Source organism: Apostichopus japonicus, chromosome 2, assembly GCF_037975245.1.
Source record: "Apostichopus japonicus isolate 1M-3 chromosome 2, ASM3797524v1, whole genome shotgun sequence".
NCBI lineage: Eukaryota > Metazoa > Echinodermata > Holothuroidea > Aspidochirotida > Stichopodidae > Apostichopus > Apostichopus japonicus.
In genome coordinates this window covers 14,857,401-14,878,380 of record NC_092562.1, presented here as the reverse complement: position 1 = coordinate 14,878,380, position 20,980 = coordinate 14,857,401, and the positions used below count along the sequence as shown (strand labels likewise).

Below are 20,980 nucleotides of genomic sequence, written 5' to 3'. Positions count from 1 at the left end.
TTTCCACCATCAATTGGTATTCTGCTCTTTCAAAAAATAGCATAAATTAAAGAGTAAAACAACCAATAAATTTAAACCAAAAACAGTGTAAAAAAAATTAAGAAAGAAAAAAGGATTGAAGAGTTATAGTGAATAAGAATAAATTCAGTCATGTGACATGCAGAAAACATACCTTAATTACTATAGTTTGAAGCAAAATTCATTAATCGCTCAAAACTAATAATAAGTAACAAATAATAAAAAGAACTAATTATCAGAAGGTCTGTTGATCAACTACTTAAAGTTAATTACATGTCAAAACACCAACAACTATCTTCAAACTACTGCAGTAGAGGGCTGTTCGCAGCTTTGAAGATAGATGAAGGGTGGTGTAAGTTCCTCCATCACCAGTTTCCTTTCGAAACATCCTGCTGGGCCCCGTCAGCACCAACAACCATATAGCAGGACCCACCCTGGGGCTACTAAGAGGCAAGATGGGATCCTTACAGGGAATAAGTTAGCATTCACACTTTTGTATACAGATCTTCCGCAGCAGTTTTGTGAAGTTAACAGTGAAAATAGTACTTTCAAGATAAGTCACACAACTTGCAATTGATCCATTGAAGATAGTATACTATAATCTACAACACCTGCTGCTGATTGCACAAGATCTTTAACATTTTGTGCAGGAATTTTGCCTGATTTTAGTATCCTTTTAATAGTTATGCAATACAGGCTAAACTGTTTCTCTGATTTTAAGCCTCCAATTGTTGTGTTTTCCAGATGCTTGCAGCAACCCGGTCAGACCAGGAACAAGTATGTCACATTGCCTCTTTTGTAAGGACTTTATTTCTCCTCTAAGTATTCAATTGTAAGGCAGCATGATTACTGGCCAAGGCATGTTCATTTTCATCCCAGAAATACTTGCTCAGCCATGTTGTATACTTAAGTAGCCATTGTGTTTGGGTGACCATTATGCATACTGGGTGGATTGTCTGGAATAATCTCTGCTGGGTGTATATTATAAGCAGGTTACTGTAGCTAAGCTTGGTATCAGATTATTACCAGCTAACAACAAAAGTTTACATATTTTGAAAATGAATACATTACCCATATTTCCCCTCGCAATACCCATTATTCCCATATTTTGCCTGGCCCAGTAACTGACCCCATGGCCCAACTATACCCTCCTGAGACCCCATCCTCTTAGTACAAGGCCTGGATGCATGGAACAAAGGACAAAGGAAGTAAAGGTGGTAGCTAATCCAGGGTGAATGTTATATCCTTTTGTTTGATACTCTAAATGGCTGACAATACACTTTTATACTAGGAAATGTGGTTAAAATAATATGTAGTAATTGATCATAATTACAACAATTAAGTCACACTCACCTGATTGATATAAAAATAGTATCATTAATTAAAATTTGAATAAATTTGATCATTTATATAAAGTGTTGTTGAAATTAATTCAGCAATGCAGGTCATTTTATCATAAATTAATTTATTGCGTTGAAATATAGCAGGAATATTATACATACTGTACCCATTTTGAATTTCAATTTGATGAGGTGATTATATGGCCTATGCTAGTTTGAATTAATTTAAGGGATACTTTAGTGACTAAAGTTGATTAATTACTTTACAAAAAAATGCTGGAAAGTTTCAGCATCTTTAGGTTCAAACTACATGTTTTTACCATTCTGTATGGCAAAGATATGAATTTTTCAAATTTGGTGGTAGTTTGAAAATGCATCTGGCAACAACAAAAATATCAATTCAGCTGAATATAGTTTTGCTTTTATTTATATAGTATTTAATTAACTCATTTATTCATAGAGGAAGATCACAATTTCTACAGAAAAGTTGCATTTTTGATGAAAGTCTACACACAGAGAACCTTGACAGCTATTTAAAAGCAAACAATTCAAATCAATCAATTTTCAAGGAAAAATCGAAAAGAAGATTTTAAAAGAAAGACAATGCTTTTGAAAAATATCCATGATGACATCACATATTATATACTTACCATTGCCCACTCCTTAATTGGAAGAATGGTGGGTTTAATTATAACTAACATATAGCTTGCACATAGATAAATATCTAACATATAGCTAACATATAGCTAGCATATAGATAACTAACTAACATATAGCTAGCATATATAGATAACTAACTAACATATAGCTAGCATATATAGATAACTAACTAACATATAGCTAGCATATATAGATAACTAACTAACATATAGATAACATATAGCTAACATATATGGTTACATTTAATTGACTATTACCTCTAGTTATGAGCAAGATATATATCTACTGAAATGGGTCTTTTCAACTATTAATAGTGTGGAATCTTTTTCTATGTGAGGTAAATTCTTACATTGTCTAGTACTGGAATATCTCTTTAATACGTAGATCTGTCTTAATTCACATTTTAAAAATACATTCTGCCAATGCCTTAAATATGCTTGAACTCTGTCACTGTTATCACATAGAGACCTGCATACTCACTATGGAGATTAGTTTAAATATGATTTTAGTCGAGACACTCTCATGAGGACTCTCGAAGGAAACGTCATTACAAAATGTAGCATATTGCCACACACCAGCTTATTGTCCCACTGGGAAATGCCGCGGTTGCAATTTACACAGTTAATTAAACCGACGATTAAAGCAAAAAGGAAAAAGCAAAGCAGGTGGTTTTATCAAAGTAAAAAGAACATGCATGTTCCTGCTTGCAGGAGGATCTAAAATACATACATACATGTGGAATGTGCAAATCTTAAATGCAAGGTACAATGTCGAAAAAATTACTAAATACAAAACTTCACATCTATTAAAAGCTATATATGTACTGTATGTATAGGAACTCGCGAAGAAGCCTCATTGGCTTATCAAAGCCGCAAGCTGACCGAAGTCAGTCTCTTAGATTCATATTTAACGTCCATGATTATGAATTGTCAATTGTCAACAACTCTGTAACTGGACGACATACATTAATCTTGGAGTGACTCAAACTGGGGACCTTATGATTGGAAAGCACCGGTGTTAACCACTGAGCTAACACTGAGCCAACACTGAGCTAACACCACTGAGCTAACATATCCATTCTCTGAAATATACAACCATCTCCCCCCTGAGCTCCCTCCTACCCTTTCAAAATTGACGTAACAACAGTGTCAAAAATGACATGAGGGCCTCTTTCAATCCAAAATGTATGAGTTATATATTAAGCCAAAAAGATTTGGAGATGAATTTTATAACCACTAAACACTAAAACTTATTTCAGTTCTGATGTTTAGCTTATTCATCTCCTATGTAACGTACTACTAATGGTTGATTTTATGGACCCATTATGAATTGCGTTATGTTCCTGATTTTTTTACAGAATTGCATTTTAGTATAAATATTTTATTATCACCACCCTGCATAACTTGAAGGTGTATCTTGGTTGCTATTGGAGAAGAGCTGTTGGTTCTACTTTTATTTCTCTGGTCAACTTCAGTTAGACCTAATAATACTAATACTATTGTCTTGCCCTGAGATAAGAGTATCAAAAATTGATAGCAAAACTAGATGTACAATAATAGCTGTTTTGGTAGAAGAAATTGAATTTTAGTATAAATATTTTATTATCACCACCCTGCATAACTTGATGGTGTTTCTATTGGAGAAGAAACTGCTTGCTCCACATTAATTTCTCTGGTCTGTGAAAAACTTCAGTTAAACATAATACTGATACCATTGTCTTGCCCGGAGAGAGAGTATCAAAAATTGATAGCAAAACTAGATGTTTAAAAAAAAAAAAAATTGTCTTTTTGATTTTTCTAAAAGATTTACTAGCATGTTTCATAAGCTATTCTAGAGTAATATATTTTGTCTATTTGGTGTTACGTCAAGTAAGTGAAATTTTCAGAGTCAATAACCTCATTATTAGTAGAAAAACAAATCCATTAACAGGGGAAACTGCCAACGGCTGTATGAAGAAGCACATGAGGACAAAGAAATAAAAAGGCCAAAAATAAATAACTTAAACAAAGTAATAAAAAATATAAAAAAAGGAAAGGAAGAAAAAAGCAGACAGATATCTGGTTTAGCAGAAATAGTGGGTAAATGAGATGTTTTTATTTATTTCTGTTTTATATATTTATTTTTTTTATGGTTTTTTTCTTCTTCTCCTTTTTCTACTTTTCATATATAGATCATTTATTACTGTCTTGAAAGGCAATGCTGGCTTAGTGATTTTGAGGGTTGACACTTAAGAACAATTTTATTAATTGCCTTGTGGCTATATTCTGTGAATTGCAATGTTAACTAGTTTTGTAATAATTTTAAAGGGGTATTCCAGTTGCAGGCATTGTGACACTTATAAGGATAAGAAAAAAATATGTATTCCACACCATTTGTTGAAAACTTCAAAAATCTCAAATCTTGTCCCTAACTGAAGGGACTCGGTTGCCTGAATGAATGTAATTTTGGCTGGATACACCCTCCAATTTTTCTGACAGTGGATCACATCAGGTGATCTGTGATGTTGTAACAGCTGCAATTGTTTCTTCAAAAGCTTTACTTTGCTTTCATAATCTTCTTATCTTTGAAAGTTGGAATGCTCAATTAGCTATAAATGTTCTCTATATGTTTTTGGAACTTGTTCACATCAAAACACAACTCTTTTTTGTAGAAATATTAATACTTCTGAGAATGAGTGAACGAAATGTTATAAAGAAAATCAAACAAATTTTCAACTGAGTTGTTATGATGACATCTTTCATTCTGATGTTGCCAGATGCAAAATATTACCAAATTTTAAACATTCATATATTTGCCGAACCAAATGCTACTGTATCAGGGTGTGGTTTTGACTTAAAGATGCAGTAAATTGTAAATATTTGTATTTATAGCAATCAACTCCAGCCATCAGAATGCCCCTTTAATAAAATCCTCATGTTAAGAGACAATTGTATCATAATAATAATCATAACTTAATTTGAATGCATATAATACTCATTAAATTTGTTCAGTTTTCATAAGAAAATTGCAAACATTTGTTTTAAAGCAATCAACATCAGCCACCAGAATGCCCCTTTAATAAATCCTCATGTTAAGAGACAATTGAATAATAGTAATAATAATTTCAGTTTAATGCATATAATACTCATTAAAGTGTTCAATTTTCATAAGAAAATTGCAAACATTTGTATTAAAGCAATCAACATCAGCCATCAGAATGCCCCTTTAATAAATCCTCATGTTAAGAGACAATTGGATCATAGTAATAATAATTTAATTTTAATGCATAATAATACTCATTTAATTTGTTCACTTTTCATCAAAGACTATTTGAAGAGAATTTTGTTTTTATAAAGCTAAAAAAATATCTTGTTTCCTTGAGAGACAATATATCAGGGTTTTGATGCCAAACTTAAAAAGACATAAACATGTCTATTGATAGGACATCAAGGATCCACTAGGATATGAAATTTTAACTATTTGTTTGTTTCCCAGGAAATCTATTGAATTATATCTCCAAAGGTATTGGAGGATTTATAAGCACCGAAAGCATAAATATGTCAGTTATTTGTTTATGTTTTTTTTTCTTTTCTTTTTGCTTCAGATAGTTGGCTTGTCTCAATTTCAAGGCAAATGCCAACTGCTTCTTCTTCCATTCGCATAATGAGAAGACTAAAAGTGGTACTGATTTTCCCAAAAACTGACTGGTTTGGGTATTTGCGAACGATGATACCTACCTATCTCCATTCTACACTCAATACAACCTAGCTTACAAAATTTGGTAACAATTAAGCACTTCCCCCCCCCCCCCCCGTACTGACCTACTTTCTGGTCACTGTCTTGACCTCTGACCTCTTTCTTCCAAATCTACCATGCACAACTGGCATCTCTACAACACACAGTAAGGCTCAGTATTCAACTATATTAGTTCCTAATAACAAGTCTCTCCGCATATGCATTAATACAGACGTCAACAACATGGTGAATATTTCTTAAGACTCGCTGCTCGACTTAATTTTGACATCAGCTTTACAGGCTTCATCCTGATTAATTACCATCTATTGACATGAAATCTTAAAACTGTCAATTGTCCTGCCAGCCTTTCACTTCTTAAGCAACAACCATAAAAAAAAAAAAAATAAACCGCTCATTTTGAGAACTGCAGTAAATCAAATTTTTATTACCACTTTAATGCAATTTTGCAAGCTTTGTTTCAAGGAGTCATATAGGTTCGGCAGACTGTCTTTATATGATTGACCAATTTGACCATATGGTGATAGGACTGTCCAGTTAATTTCTAAACTCCAACCCTTTTATGGTCAACCTCTCAATTACAAAATAGTCATAATAATTTATGACCTATTCAAATTTCCATTTTTTAATATTTTTTAATATTTTTTTTGTTTTAGTTTTGAGAAAGGCTCTTTAGAATTAAAATAGTCTGGACTTCACAAGTGTGTTTTAAACAGAAATATAGGACATGCAGTTTAAGGTAAGCAAGTAGGGTATTGTGGTTTGACTTGAATGTGACATTTTGGGTCATGCACAGTAGGGCTAGGAATTTAAATAACAGATATTTGATAGGTGTATACAAATGGGATATGAAATATTAAAAATTATTTTCTGACGGCAAACAAGTCAAACTTTTATTGAAGAGTAAATATGCCACACTGCTAGTTGAAAACCCCATCTCTATTTCCTCCCTAACTCGAGATATGGTCGATTGAATGTAACCCTAGTTTAACTGGCTAAACCTACTCCAGGGAGTTGGATCACAGTGGGTAGTCTTCGATGTCATCTGGGCAAATGTAACCTTCTTGATGATTCATACTTGAAACTGGATACATTTGTAGTGCCAATCATCAATGTTCTCTGTATTAAGAATTAACTAATAGTAAGAGGGCCTGATGTTTCGATCCTAGCAGGATCTTCTTCAGAGGCTGAAGAGCTTGATTCAGCCTCTGAAGATGATCCTGCTAGGATCGAAATGTCAGGCCCTCTTTACTTTCACACATTCTCTTACACAGGCTCTTTAGTGGGTATATAAGCAGTTTGCCAACAGTTTTGTATTATTTTCATTCAGAATTTCATCAAAATGCATCTTCTTTTGTACATAAATGTATTCTTTTCCTCTGTGGATAAATGACTGAAATATTATAAAATGACTGAAATATTGTAAAGAAACACAAAGACGTTTTCAGCTTCAGGTTCGGCTGATGACATGAGTGATTTGTAACCTTTGACATTGCCATTGTTATGTTACTTTCATTCCTGGCACGATTCTGGGGGACTAAAGAAGTGCATATTACTTGATACACTCTTTATATAAATGTGTCCCGGGGACAAAAACGGTAGAAGATTGAATCAGGTTCGTTAATTATTCGTTAGCCTTCAATTGGTCATGAAACCTAGGAGGTAATGTTGTAGTGTAATCAATTACAACCTTAATATGCAAATAAATACTCTGTAGGTTTTGCCAAGAAAAATCTGAGAAGTGATTGATCATGCATCTAGATGCCTTTATACATCCAGGATATCAGAAGAGAGGAGATGGGAAATGGGTTTAATCTTGGGGGAGAGGGAGGGGGAGGGGAAGGGGAGGGGGAGGGGGAGGGTAAAAACTTTGAGGGATATTGGGACATGTGACTTTTTAATTGGAGAAGACTAAGTCACAAAGTTATCTCAAAACTTTCCAACAAAATGGATCCTTAAATGCATTCTGTACCATTATTTCAGGTATCTGAATGCTTTTGTAACAAAGAGCAGTTTTTAATTAAATTTATTTGTAAGTTTTCAACAGAGGACAATTTTTGTATATATAACAATTCAGGGCAATTTTTTTTTAAATTTAATTACACAGTTGGAGAGAGGATACCTATATATAAAATAGGAATGAGATCTTATTGATGAAATTGGGTAATCTTGGGGATACAGAAGAGGATGGGAGAGGGGAATGGGGGAGGGGGGAGTGGGGGGAGGGAGGGGAATATAAGAACCCATCAGTTTCACTCTTCAGTTTCATATTCCAGATCTGATATTGATATCTTCCTATGTTATTATGATATATAAAGAAAATAAGACACTCAACATTTTTGCAATGTGGCCAGTGATCATTGAAATTGTCAATCTTTTTTAGAGAAAAGTAACAAAATTAATTAGAAAACAAATCAACTCAATGTTAAATATTCCAGAATATTGATGAAATCACCCAAAAGACTTGCAATCTCACATATAGATTAAGAAACTTGAGCCGTTCTGAAGCTTTAAAACTCAAAAACAATCGCATGTAACATGGAGAAAGTAAAAAAACTATGCTCGTCAGTATACAGTTCTATAGAGTGTGGTTTCCCCTTCATCCACCAACTTTCAGGAACGGGGCCCATCATTTTACTACCTTTGGGGAACAATTAGTTGTGCCAGAAATCGACCTGCGAGGAGTTTAGGCAAAATTGACAATCAAATTAAAGATCCTAAAGAAGTATGTCTTCCTACACGCCTGGCCTCAGTAAGAATTAGCAATTAAGCTTGCAGTTCCAAGTTTAATTAGTTTACAGATTAAGATGGACCTGGCTGACATATACGATAGCGCCTACTCGTTCCTTAAAGATTACGAATGAATTATTCGGAATTTGAGACCTCATGAATGGGTGAATAAAATACCAAGGGGGTAGAAAGAAGGAACATGCACAATTTGTGCAAAGGTATAGTTTAGACTCAATGCCAAGGTTGAAATTCTTTATCACAAGGAAGGTATAATGAATGTCTTAGACAGCGAAATAAGTTGCAATAGTTTACTCTAATATGAGAAGGTACAAAACTATCATTAGTGGAGTGTTAGCTCAGTGGTTAACGCCGGTGCCTTTCAATCATAAGGTCCCCGGTTCGAGTCACTCCTAGATTAATGTATGTTGTCCAGTTACAGAGTTGTTGACAATGCATAATCATGGATGTTACATATGAATCTAAGAGACTGACTTTGGTCAGCTTGTGGCTTTAATAAGCCAATGAGGCTTCTTTGCGAGTTCCTGCTTGCAGGTGGATCTAAAATACATACATACATGAGAAACCAACACAGTGAAGAAGTGATACAGAACAACTATATCCACCATGTACTGATAGAATGCACGATTTGTCACTAAATGGCAATACTGTACAGACAATCTCACATGTTTATGACGGTATTAATAACATATATACCAGATAAGAACCGTATGGGTCCATCTAGAACACATTTCTTATCCTCTCTCCTTCCTCCCTCTACCATATTTTCCCTCTATAATCTTGTTTTTTGGGGGTCTTGCAGCTTCCACATCGTCCCCGCCCCAAAACCCCCGCCAGAAAGAAAATCAAATAAAATGTATGGTTTTTACCTGGTTCACTCATAAATAATTAAATATCAGAAAGGAAGATACAGTTGGCTAAGGCTTTTGTCTTTTGGCTTATGAATGTTTTTAGATGTGCTAATATTTTAATGGATCAAAGATATAGATGTACTTAAGGGTGCATCCATTATGCAGCAAACTTCAGCAACATCTTTAGGCAATAAAGTGTCGCCAAAATAATGAGATACAAACTAAAAATTGCAATTTACGTACGCTATAGCAAGTACACGAGTCGGCACCATTGTTCAATTATATTGCTCACCCGATTCTGAAAATATAGAGGCCAGATCGAGGATTTTTTTGGAGGGGGACCTCATTGTTTACTAAATTTTTGGTAATTATGAAAGTGATTTACACTGTCATAATATCCCTCAAACCACAGTGACTGCAGTTAATGACCCTTTTAAAATAAAATCATGACAAAATAGGCGTTATAAAAGAGAGTCCTTTGCAATCCTAATTTATTTTGTTACACATTTCAATCTGATTCCATTTTTCATACACTTTAAAATATTACAGCTTGAACTGCATAATTCCTAAAAGCTCCTCTACACAATCTATCCACCTCTGATGAGGTGCACTTGATCAGGCCATCCTTTCCTTTGCCATATCCCCCTTCCCCCCTCACCTCCCCCTCTCCTTTATCCACCCAATTAACTCTCTTCTCCCTGTCACTGATAGATAAGGCCATCGTGTCAACTTGCGTGACTTCAGTCGTTAAAATCGCTGTCGACATCTGTCAACTTTTCGCTTACATAGGAAGAATACTGATACTTTCACTAATCTTCACCTATAAATCATATTTTTTAATGTTTTTTTTCACAGAAATTATTTAAAGATCTTCACCTATAAACAAATTTAAAAAAGTTAAATGTTTTTTTTTCCACAGAAATTATTGAAAGTTAATTTTAAAATTTGGTACGAAAGCGGTTGTTCTCTCAGAGTTTATATTAGTGGCTGAGGGTTTTGTACATGTAGAGGTACGTATACAATCACTGTTTACGTATCACTAATGGTTCATAATATTTCAAACCTTTACTCAACGTAAGGTTTTGATATTGTGTAATTCTGGATATTGGATTATGTCATCGTACTGATTTCAAAGGCATTCAGTATTCCTATAGCAGATTTTGTAACACATTATTTTGTAATAGTTGTATTCTAAGGAATAATAATTCATTCCTATTTTATTTTTTTGTAGAAAATTACAACATGTAGATATGTACTGGAAAATAAATTGCAATTCAAATGCACTCTTACAGGGGCAATTATATGCATTACTTAACAACGTGGACTTATCAATAACTGCTGAATTTACATATATAGAAAGTGCAAGAATGCTCGGCAAGTTACAAATGTATCGTGCAACAACCACAATAACTTCTGATCAACATTTGAAGGCATCAGATGTGCAGAGATACTAACTCAGATTAGGTCAGATTAGCTCAGTGGTTAATTGGTGCCTTTCAATCATAAGGTCCTGAGTTCGAGTCACTCCAAGATTAATGTATGTCGTCCAGTTACAGAGTTGTTGACAACTCATAATCATGGACGTTAAATATGAATGTAAGAGACTGACTTCGTCAGCTTATGGCTTTGATAAGCCAATGATGGCTTCTTCGCAAGTTCCTGCTTGCAGAAGGATCTAAAATACATACATACATACTTAAATATCACAATGACAAAAATATGCTATGGGTAATACAATGAAAAAGGGACATCAAATATTCTATGATTCACAGGCAAGAGAAGGGGCATCAGAGAGGCATCAAAATAACAGCAATATTCAGGCACTAGTAGAAGCAAGGGCACAAAATAATTGGCTCAATTGCTGTATTAATGACCATATTTCTATCGGTTGGATAATTTATATGCATTTGAATTATTAAGCTGACCACTCGAGGATTCTTGACACCTTGAATTATTCAAATACATGAATGTTGGATCAAAATACCAAGTGGATGAAACATTAAAATTTCAACACTGGCTGCAATCAAACCTTGAGGCGCTAAAGAGTTGTTGACCGCCGCACACGTGAGAACATCACTTTTCATGCGCACTTAGCTTTTTCCTTGACTTTTAAATTTATAAACAAACAGAATTCGACGGATTTACTAACAGAAGGATAAAAAATCCGATCACGCCAGATGTCGGACCGAACGATAAAATGTCTCAATAGTGTGACAAATATCCAAATATTGACACATAATTGTATGTTAATTCATGTTTCTTCTTCGGAGGTATATTTGTATGTACCGAGTCTGTGTCAACACTTCAGCTGAATGGGACATAATTCAACATGCCATGGTAAATATAAGGTCAAACATTCTCGGCCAATTAACTTCTGATTTATTCAATCTCCAAGTCTTTATACACTCAAAGACTAAAGCTTTCTAAATAAGCTACCATAACATATTTTAGAAGGAAAAAATGAAATCTTTGCAGTATCAATATTTTTTTTGTCGTTAAGAACATTTCTGCTGATAAAATATGTTCTGTGAGTCAGCCTTCAATGTTTAATTGGCTGGGAAAACAGGTTGTAGAAGGTAAGGTGATGGATGGGAGTTGGGGGAGTAGGTGGGGTGGGGTTTGAAATGGATGATGGGGCTTCATGTGGAAGTATCCAATGGCCCTCTAGATCTTATTTCCCGCCAGGTAAGGCATATATGTCTATGGTTATTACAGCAACAAACAAAAAGCGCAACGCATACATGAATTACAACAAATTTAATAGGAAATTGCTTTCACGTTTCGGGAAAAAAATTTGCACTCTCCACATTCACATCTTCTTCATTCGTTCCTCAGATCTTTCCTTCGCACTTTTACAATTTAAATTAATGAGAGATACCATAATGTAGAAGCAACACATCATTGTTAACTCAAGATAGACAGATAGAAGGGAAGCATTGCCCTCCCCCACTTCCCCCCTCGAGAAAAAGATATGTGATAGTGTATCACTAAATGATAACGGTCAATATTATTCTTACGGATATTAAATGAGGTCAACAAATATGAAACACATCAGAATACTTTCCACCGCAGAGATATCAAATTTTGAATTTTACTCATTTTAGTTGGTTATTTACTACACTGCCCAATGGCTTTGTGATTTCATACATGTATGGACAATGCATCAAATATTGCTTTTTGTTGTGTCTTCATTGCTCTTCCTGATGCGATAAACATCTCACCTCAATTGTAATCGGCCGTCGAACGCCACTGATCATTTCTAATACCAATAATATATTATTATAATAACAACAATCCATCACACGTTTGAGCGGTTTTTAAGGTTATAACAACCATATCAACTTTAAAGAAAAACAGAAGTCACTATTGATGTGGTCCATGACTACTACATATCACAGATAATTGCAAAAATTTAAACTACAATATTTACATATTTCAAAAATGAAACAAGCCATGAAGCTGGCAACAGGTCGTCAGATCAACATCCTCCATTTCACAAGCTCTGTGGCACAAATATTATTTAACCGCAGTGTTTGTCATTCTCTCTTTAAAATGTGTTCAAGTTTAGTTTGTCTCATAAGTTCCAGAAATATCATCTTGTATACACTTAAAATTAAACATATAGGCTAATGAACTGTTTATGAGACAAAACATCATTCTGGACACAAGGTATATATTGACAGATAGATAGCAGTTTCTAATTAGCCGCTCCGCAGTAATCAAAACACGGATGGACCATTCTATATTGTAGACGTTTTCGATAACATTTCATTTTTTTAAAAACATTTTCTGCAGGGTCCCAACCTTGAAAGTGACTTTTTTCTTTTGGCATTCAGTATTAAGTACTAATAATCATTCATTTCATGAAAATAATTAAGGTTAGGTTGTGTTAGCTTGATTGATACAAAACTTTATTTTGAGTAATGCTCGATTGTTTTCGGTAACAATTCCAATCGAAAATAAATGGCTGCTTTAAAGAATTAAAAGTTGGACGTTGCAAGGTTAAAATTCCTTCCCCCACCTCCCTCCCCCCTCCCCATCTCCAACACAAAAAAGTAGTAATATTCACATCTTATCTCTTCACCAAAAACTGGCTTTCTGAAGTAGTCATTATGACTGGTCCAGTTATTCATGTCCTAAATTCCTGCAATGACGGTTTTTGGCTGCAGGTAAATTGTTTGTTCAAGTCCATTGCCTGTTATTTATTCGAGGGTGATTAATGGCTAAACGATCAAAAGCCACAAGAGGAGAAAATCGTCCAAGCCGTCATAAAACGCCACTTTGCAATATTGCGTTTGCCTTTTAAGAGGACGATCAGACAGAGTCTCCAAACCGATTAGCGATTTGCTAAACTTCTTCCAAGGATCGGACGAATTAATGTTGATTGCTCCATGTCTCTGGTGAAGTATTTGTGGGAGAGACAGAGAGAGTTAGGGAGAGTGTGTGTGTTGCATCGTGGGAATGTACGAGAGCTAGGTGTTTCTTCCCCCCCTGCTGTTTTTAAGGACTCTTGTACAATGCTGATTTATTGTTTTAAGTGCCCACTTGTTAGAAATAAGAAGAAGCAGGACTTAAAGTATCTCATCATGATAAATCATCCCAATCAAACGTTGGTTAAGAAATTAACCACGGCTCATTTCTATCGTCACACTTTTACTCGAGATGAGAAAAAGGAGGGAGAAAAAAACAAAAAACATGGGGAAAATGAGACCCCAAAAGTACATGACAGCCAACAACACACAACACACTAATATAAGACAAACTGTTTTAAGTTATCTTTAACGACCTAACACCCACCCGTCGTGTGGGTGGTAGTTTTCTTGGTCACCTTTTTTTTCGTTAATGCAAAACATGATACGTTCATCAGGAATGGTTCGTTAGGACAGATTAGCATTGGGGAAATGGAAGTAGCAGATTTAAGAACAGGGGATTTTTATGTGAGGGGGAACAAACAAAACATTAAATGTGGGTTAACGATGTATTAAGAGCAATTATCCTTGGCGGTATAAAAGTTGAGCTTAGTTTGGTTAGTGCCATGTTTTGTAATAATTTCAATAAACTCTATCTCTGATCATGATATGTCGTAAGAAAGCGAAACAAGAACATGAACAAGTAGAAAAAAAAGGCGGGAAAGTCTGATATCAGTTCAAGTCATACAGTACAATGAATCTGATGATCTCAGATTGGGGATTTTAACCATTTTATAGGGGCAGCTGCGATTGACACCCCGTCAGGATAGAAAATAGACATCATTTTGAATAAAAAAATAATAAATAAAATAATAAAATAAAAAAATACTTTACATGAAAAACAACAGATGAATACAGAAAGGAGACCCAGCACAAAGGAGGGCCCAGATAAATAGTGGTCCTCAGGGCCCAAACTGGCTCTCAAATTCAATTGCCACTGCCAGCCATACCTATAAAAATTATAGGGAATCACAACTGGTAGGTACGTAAGAGTGACGTAAATTGCTTGTCATTTCACGGGTAGTAAAACTTATACATATCCCATACATATACCATCGAAATAATCATCTTTCAGTGTTCACATTTTTTGTGAAATAGTTTTGAAATACTGCAGGATTAGGGCATCGATCAATACAAAGTAAATGACAGATCAGCCTATTCCTCTGTACGGAAGCCCCAGGGAATGCTACGATCGTCTAGACCATCAACAAGAGCAATTTCGTCCAGAAGTCAGTCTGTGAACTTTAATCTTCAGGTTTACGAAATTTTGTTTTACATTATGAAATATTGAAAGATGCTACGCTATTCTGTATCAAAATTGCTATGTATCTTTGTTATTTCTATGGCCATCATATGATGTATTTGAATAGCCAATTACTACCTTTTATAAGCCGCCACTTTGCTATTCGATACCAGATAAATTAATTCCTATCAGAACTTTTGTCACCATAACACTTAGAATGTCTTGTGTTATAATACAAAAGTTCAACTATTTTTCTTTCTAAACAAGAGATAAAGCATAAAATCTGAAACCGAGAAAAGTCAAACGATCTGCTAAAATACGATCCGATAATTTCAAAATGGAAAGACTTTGTCCTACTTTTGTAACAGAGAATGCTAAACTTCTCTCTTAAAGACATGTCATGTCATATTAGGGGCATGTATATCTTGTCGGAAATCTGAAAATGTCATAAAGAAATATATAACCGACTTATAAAGGCGGTACAAATTGCAGAGGGAAATATTGGCTTGGGGGCATTGACCAAAAGAAGAAAAACATTTCAGAGAGAAGTATATTACATGACAGATCATCGTACTCCATAAAGTATGGAAGCCTCGGGATGTTATGATAGTCCAGACGATCAACAAGAGCACAAAACATGTAAAAGAAAAATTCCTTCTAAAGTATAATTTCACCCTTTCTTCATAAAAAATGAAGAACAGTCTTATTAGATTAAAACATTTCATGACAATATTTTCATTATTTAGGGGGGGGGGAGAAAAACTGGAGTAAACTGTGATGATTTTTTCTTTGCGCATTGTTATTGTTATGTATTTATGGTCCAAACAATGGATGATTATCGGGAAGCTTATTACTGTCAATCCATATTTGTCCAAGTAAGTGAATGAAATATGACCTTTCTTACCTAGGGATGGGTAGATCACAGACAAGATTATGTGATAGTCCACAAAATAATCCATCTTCTTTGTGTAAGCTCAATTAGAAGATGGATTTTTTTGGGGGGAGGGGGGGGGGGGTAGGGGGAGGGAGAGGGAGAGGGGAGGGGAGGGGAGGGGAGGGGAGGGGAGGGAGGGGAGGGAGGGGAGGGGAGGGGGTGGGCTACATGAACCATATTTCACAATTTGGAGACATATTTATAAACTACTCTGGACACCTTGCCCATGAAAAAAGAAATGTTTTCCTTTCTCTTTCAAACATTCCCTTTTTTGAAAGAAGACCCTTGCTCAAAAAATATTTTTATTCACCTAAACATAAGGAAGACCTTAAACTTTATTTTGAAATGTTATGCATTTCAAATCTTAAGTTTGAAATGTTATGCATTTCAAAGCATATAACTACTATCAGTCTATGTAGCATTTCAATACCATTTCATTTGTTTTTCTTCAGTTTTATAGAAATAATGCTTCACATATCAAAAATAGTTGAACACTATGAAACATTTGGTTTGATTTAACCTAATTTGGGGAAAGAAAAAAACAAACATTGAATGAGTGGCTCACAAGCAGCAAAAAATGCAATATTAGGAAACCTGAAAATATTTTTCAAAGGTAAAATGGCTTCTGAATTTTTCTATGGCAGCAATGTTGTTTATAGAAAAAGCCCTCAAGAACACTTTCTACAACAATCACAAGAAATTTATAAAAAGGGAATTTTACCTAAAAGTCCAGGGTTGCATTAGGAGCTGGCACCCTTCATGACATGTGTGTTTAAGGAGCATTCAAAACATTTAACATACTCTAAAGGTACTATAACTAGAAAGGTGAATATAACTGCAAGCACCCAAAACTTTATTTTCATTCCACGATATTATATATGAACTATATTAAATATTCGGATTAAAGACAAGATATTTGCATATTAACTTATACAATTATTGGCTTTCAGTTTATAGCTTGAAAACATAGAAAAATCATTCATCAGTAATCAATATTTCATTTAAAATAATATCGTCAAAAGATGTAACATTTGCAATCTAAAAAACTTGAAGTTTTTGGCTAATTTCAATGCTCCGTGACCAGTGCATTTTACATGGACTTTTATAAAGCCACATGTAACGGTACAGAATGGTAACAACAGGTTTCAACAAATTCAACCTGTTAATTGCAGCTCGGACCGTACAAAACAAAATGTTAGTCTTCGTCGCTGTTGGCGAACTTGTTGTGATATTCGATCGGGAATTTTGAAAGATGCGTTGCAGCCTCTGTCCACTTAAATTATTTCTGACGGTGACAATCACGGTAACCGCAAACATCGGGCCTCGTTAATTAAAGCATTGTCGAGGACAAACTCCTTTATCTTCGTGCGAAAAAGGTTCCATTTGTCACGAACGGAATGACACTTTTGAGAAACTTGCTCCGAATAGATATACCAAACTCTGACAAAAGAACGAGGGGGCGAAACACACAAAAGTGATGAAAGTCGAGATGCAGGAAAGGTAATTTGGAAAACTTTACCTCTTGTAACGATATCATACAGATATGGTTAAGTTTCACACCTCTATCACAGTCCAATTGACACCACAACGTAAATTTGGTAGATATATCGGTTTTCCATTTTTTTTGCCAAAAATTGTATTTATGGGCTTTTTCATGTTCAAATTGCTTGAAGAAAAAGGGTAACTATATCACTAAAATAACTACAGCTCATATTGCATGGATTTGCATTAATGTATAATTAATGCATAGCTAATTTCTGAACTGCTTAATAAAGGAATGGGGACCAGTAAGGGGGCCAGGAAGGGGAAGGAGAGAGGTGAAAAAGAAACGGAACAAGCAGTGAGTAGAGTGATAGGACTCAAGATACAGAAATCATGAAGTACTTAGTTCCAATAGTCTGGTAGGATGGCAGGGGGTGGGGAGGTGGTTGAGGAGCGGAGGGGTGGGGGTGAGGAGGTATATAGAGAGCAAGTGCAAAATGCTGAAGGTGGAAAAGGGAGCAATAAGTTAATTAATGACATAGTAATTGTGTCAAGAATACTGGTAGTACCCAGAAATGTTTCAGTTAGCAGATCCCCAAATGGAAATTCGTAATAATGGTAGTGGATTAACAGTCATAATGAGCTTACTAAAGAGCCACTTTTGATATTTTCTCTTAAGAAAAGTGGGTCATTAATGTCTTTGAATGTCTAGCCTGGAGATCTATCAGTATCATTACTGTTAATATGTTCAGATAGCTACACATATTGTTTGAGGATGCAAAAAGGTATCAATTTTCTTTTTGCTTTAGAAAAGTGGGCCACTATGACACAATCTTTAGACCTCATGAGTCTACTTTATGATCCCCTTATGTCTGTGAATGCAGTCTGAAGATCTATCTCAACATGCCAAGCTCTCTATATGTTATTCATATAAATGTGTTCCTACAGCAGCTCATAGTGTTGGTGGTGGGAGGGGGGATGTGGGCCATTACGACACACCCTTGAGGCTATGGATGAGGCTTGCTTTACAGTCCCTGGTGTTTGTTCAAATACTTCGCAGCTCAAATAATATCTAAAATATTTCATTTTATTGGTCATTTAAAGAGACAATTAAGAAGCTGTGTTTGGGAGAAAAAAGACATTGCCCTCCTAAAAATTGGGTGCTTCATATATTGCTATACTAAGAGTTATGTTAATAGATTCATGATTGTAGCTGATTTGCATATTAAAGATATATGTATGATTTGATAAATTTTTCACACATTATGCTAAGTGAACTTACAAATTTACCTTAAACTGTCTACACATTTAATATTTAAAATGAGACACAACAGAAACAATAATTTAAATTGGAAGCAATTAATTACAACTTTGGTTCAGGTAACTTTCATAAAAGTAGGCTAAACATATGTGTAGACTTTTTTGAGGTAGTATGCTCCTTAGTTCCATCTGTTAAGAAAAGAAATTCAACAAAACTAGCTCAGGTTATTACATAGTCAGGAAATTAAGTATCTACATGGACCTATTGTGGTGACTTTTTGGCATGTTTTTCAGTTATCATCATTATTTTATGTGGGAAGGGGCTTAGCCTACCCCCCCCCCTTCAAAAAACTGTCGGAATTTGTTTTTGTTAGAAAATACGTCCTCCCTGCCCCCTGCCCACTTAGAAAAGTATTGGGCCGCTCTAAAAAATAGAAGTCTAGCTAAGCTCCTGTATAAAAACATAACAAACAAATGAAAATATATAAGTATAATGACAGTGTAAAACTTAGATTGAAATTAAGTGAAGTTATTAATTAAATTAGAAACTCATCAGAGAAACAGAAATTTCCAACAAGAGCAGGCATACAGTTCGGAGAAGTTCTATGCTAACTTTTCATATCTTCTAGCTTAAACTCTAAATGGTCATCTGGTCATGGGGGGCAAAGTGGATAGTGTCACGATAAGTCTAAGCCATCAGCTAGCAGTAACATTTGGTGTGTAAGGACACTACAGTTTACCTGTGCTGGAGCGACCTTGGAATGTGTATAATTCAATGGAGAAATTATAATTGTAGCACTTTACAACCGGAAATGCCACATTTAACGGTCCATTATAGAAAACTACAAAACTAAGGCCTGGACAACTTTATGAAAACATTAGCAAAGAAAGAAAGAGAAAGAGGAAGAATAGAAAATGCACTGAAATTACTGGATGCTAAAATTGTCAAATTGACTGAAAACTCATCTTCATGGGGCACAGGTTACAGAAAAAGCGTCTTACTTTGTTAGTTGTCCATTTTAATAGAAATTTCTTAACAAGTTAACATGACGGATATGGGCCCTTAGTGTTTCATAAATATAAGGAAGAGAGAGTGAGAATTTTTTTTTTTTTTAATTCCTTCATATTTGGTATAATTTTTTTTTTTAAATTCCTTCATATTTGGTATATATTATATGCAATACAGATTTATAATGACTCATGATAAATTTGTAGCACGAGTGTTGGTCTCAAGATCCTTATAAACTGGATTTTTGATAGAAAATGGGGGCGGCATAAAAATAATGTTTCAATAATAGGTAGGTTCTTCAAGCATCAATAGATAAATTTTGACAAAGTTTCATAATAAAGACAATAATTGTACAGCACTTTTCCATTATGGAAATACTTGGTTTATTTTTTAAATAAATCTATTTTGTGTTTGGATACAGCCAATATGTACCCAGCTTTCTTTGAGAGTATTAAATGCAGGAACAGTTGGTACAGAGGGTCAGATTTCTGACTGGATTTTTGAAGTTAGACTTGTCAATATAATCCATCATACATGAGTATTACAAGCCTGTTCATAGCATTGATTCAAAAGCACTGTAGTTCTTTACGACTGGAGTTATAGTCACCAAACTATTCCATTCATTTAAATTATTCAAAACAAGAGAGATAATTAATAGGGAGTGTAAAAACAATTTGCATATTATTTGTACGAAAAGCAAAATTTTCTCAACGGCCTTTCCTGTCATACTACAAAAATATCAAGATTTTGTCCACAGTATCTTCACTTATTTTTTTATGATAAATTTTTAAAAAATTTGAAAAACCTCACAAAAAGTTGCTCCGCAAATTCCGTACGCTTTATTGTTACCAATGAAACTTCCGTGTCAATTATTTCTCCATAAATTTCCCTTGAGCAGTCCGTAGATAGAAAATGGATTCTTGCAAAGTTATAATGAAAGGTGATAAAAATGACTGACGGCAAATTATTGAGAACTATGACAAATATTGAAGACCTTGGTCGTACCTCTTCCTCTCCCTGTAGCATCCTTATCTTGAAAACAATAAGGAACAGTTGCCTTTTTAAAGCTATTTCTTCTTTCTCCTCCCCACCCCCCCTTCGCTCTTTCTCTCTCTCTTGCAGTTAGCCAACAATGTCCAGCAAGTTTTATATTAAGTTTTAGATCAATTCTTAGAGGGTGTTTAATGCATCATGAAGTTTGCAAATGAAACCAAAAAAACCAAAAAAGAAGACC

General features: G+C 34.7%; 1 protein-coding gene across 10 annotated transcripts in view; it reads right to left on the bottom strand.

Annotated features, from left to right (window-relative positions):
- LOC139979448 (uncharacterized) overlaps positions 1-20,980 on the bottom strand; it is a 266,786-nt gene that overhangs the window by 200,640 nt on the left and 45,166 nt on the right. The window lies entirely within an intron of this gene.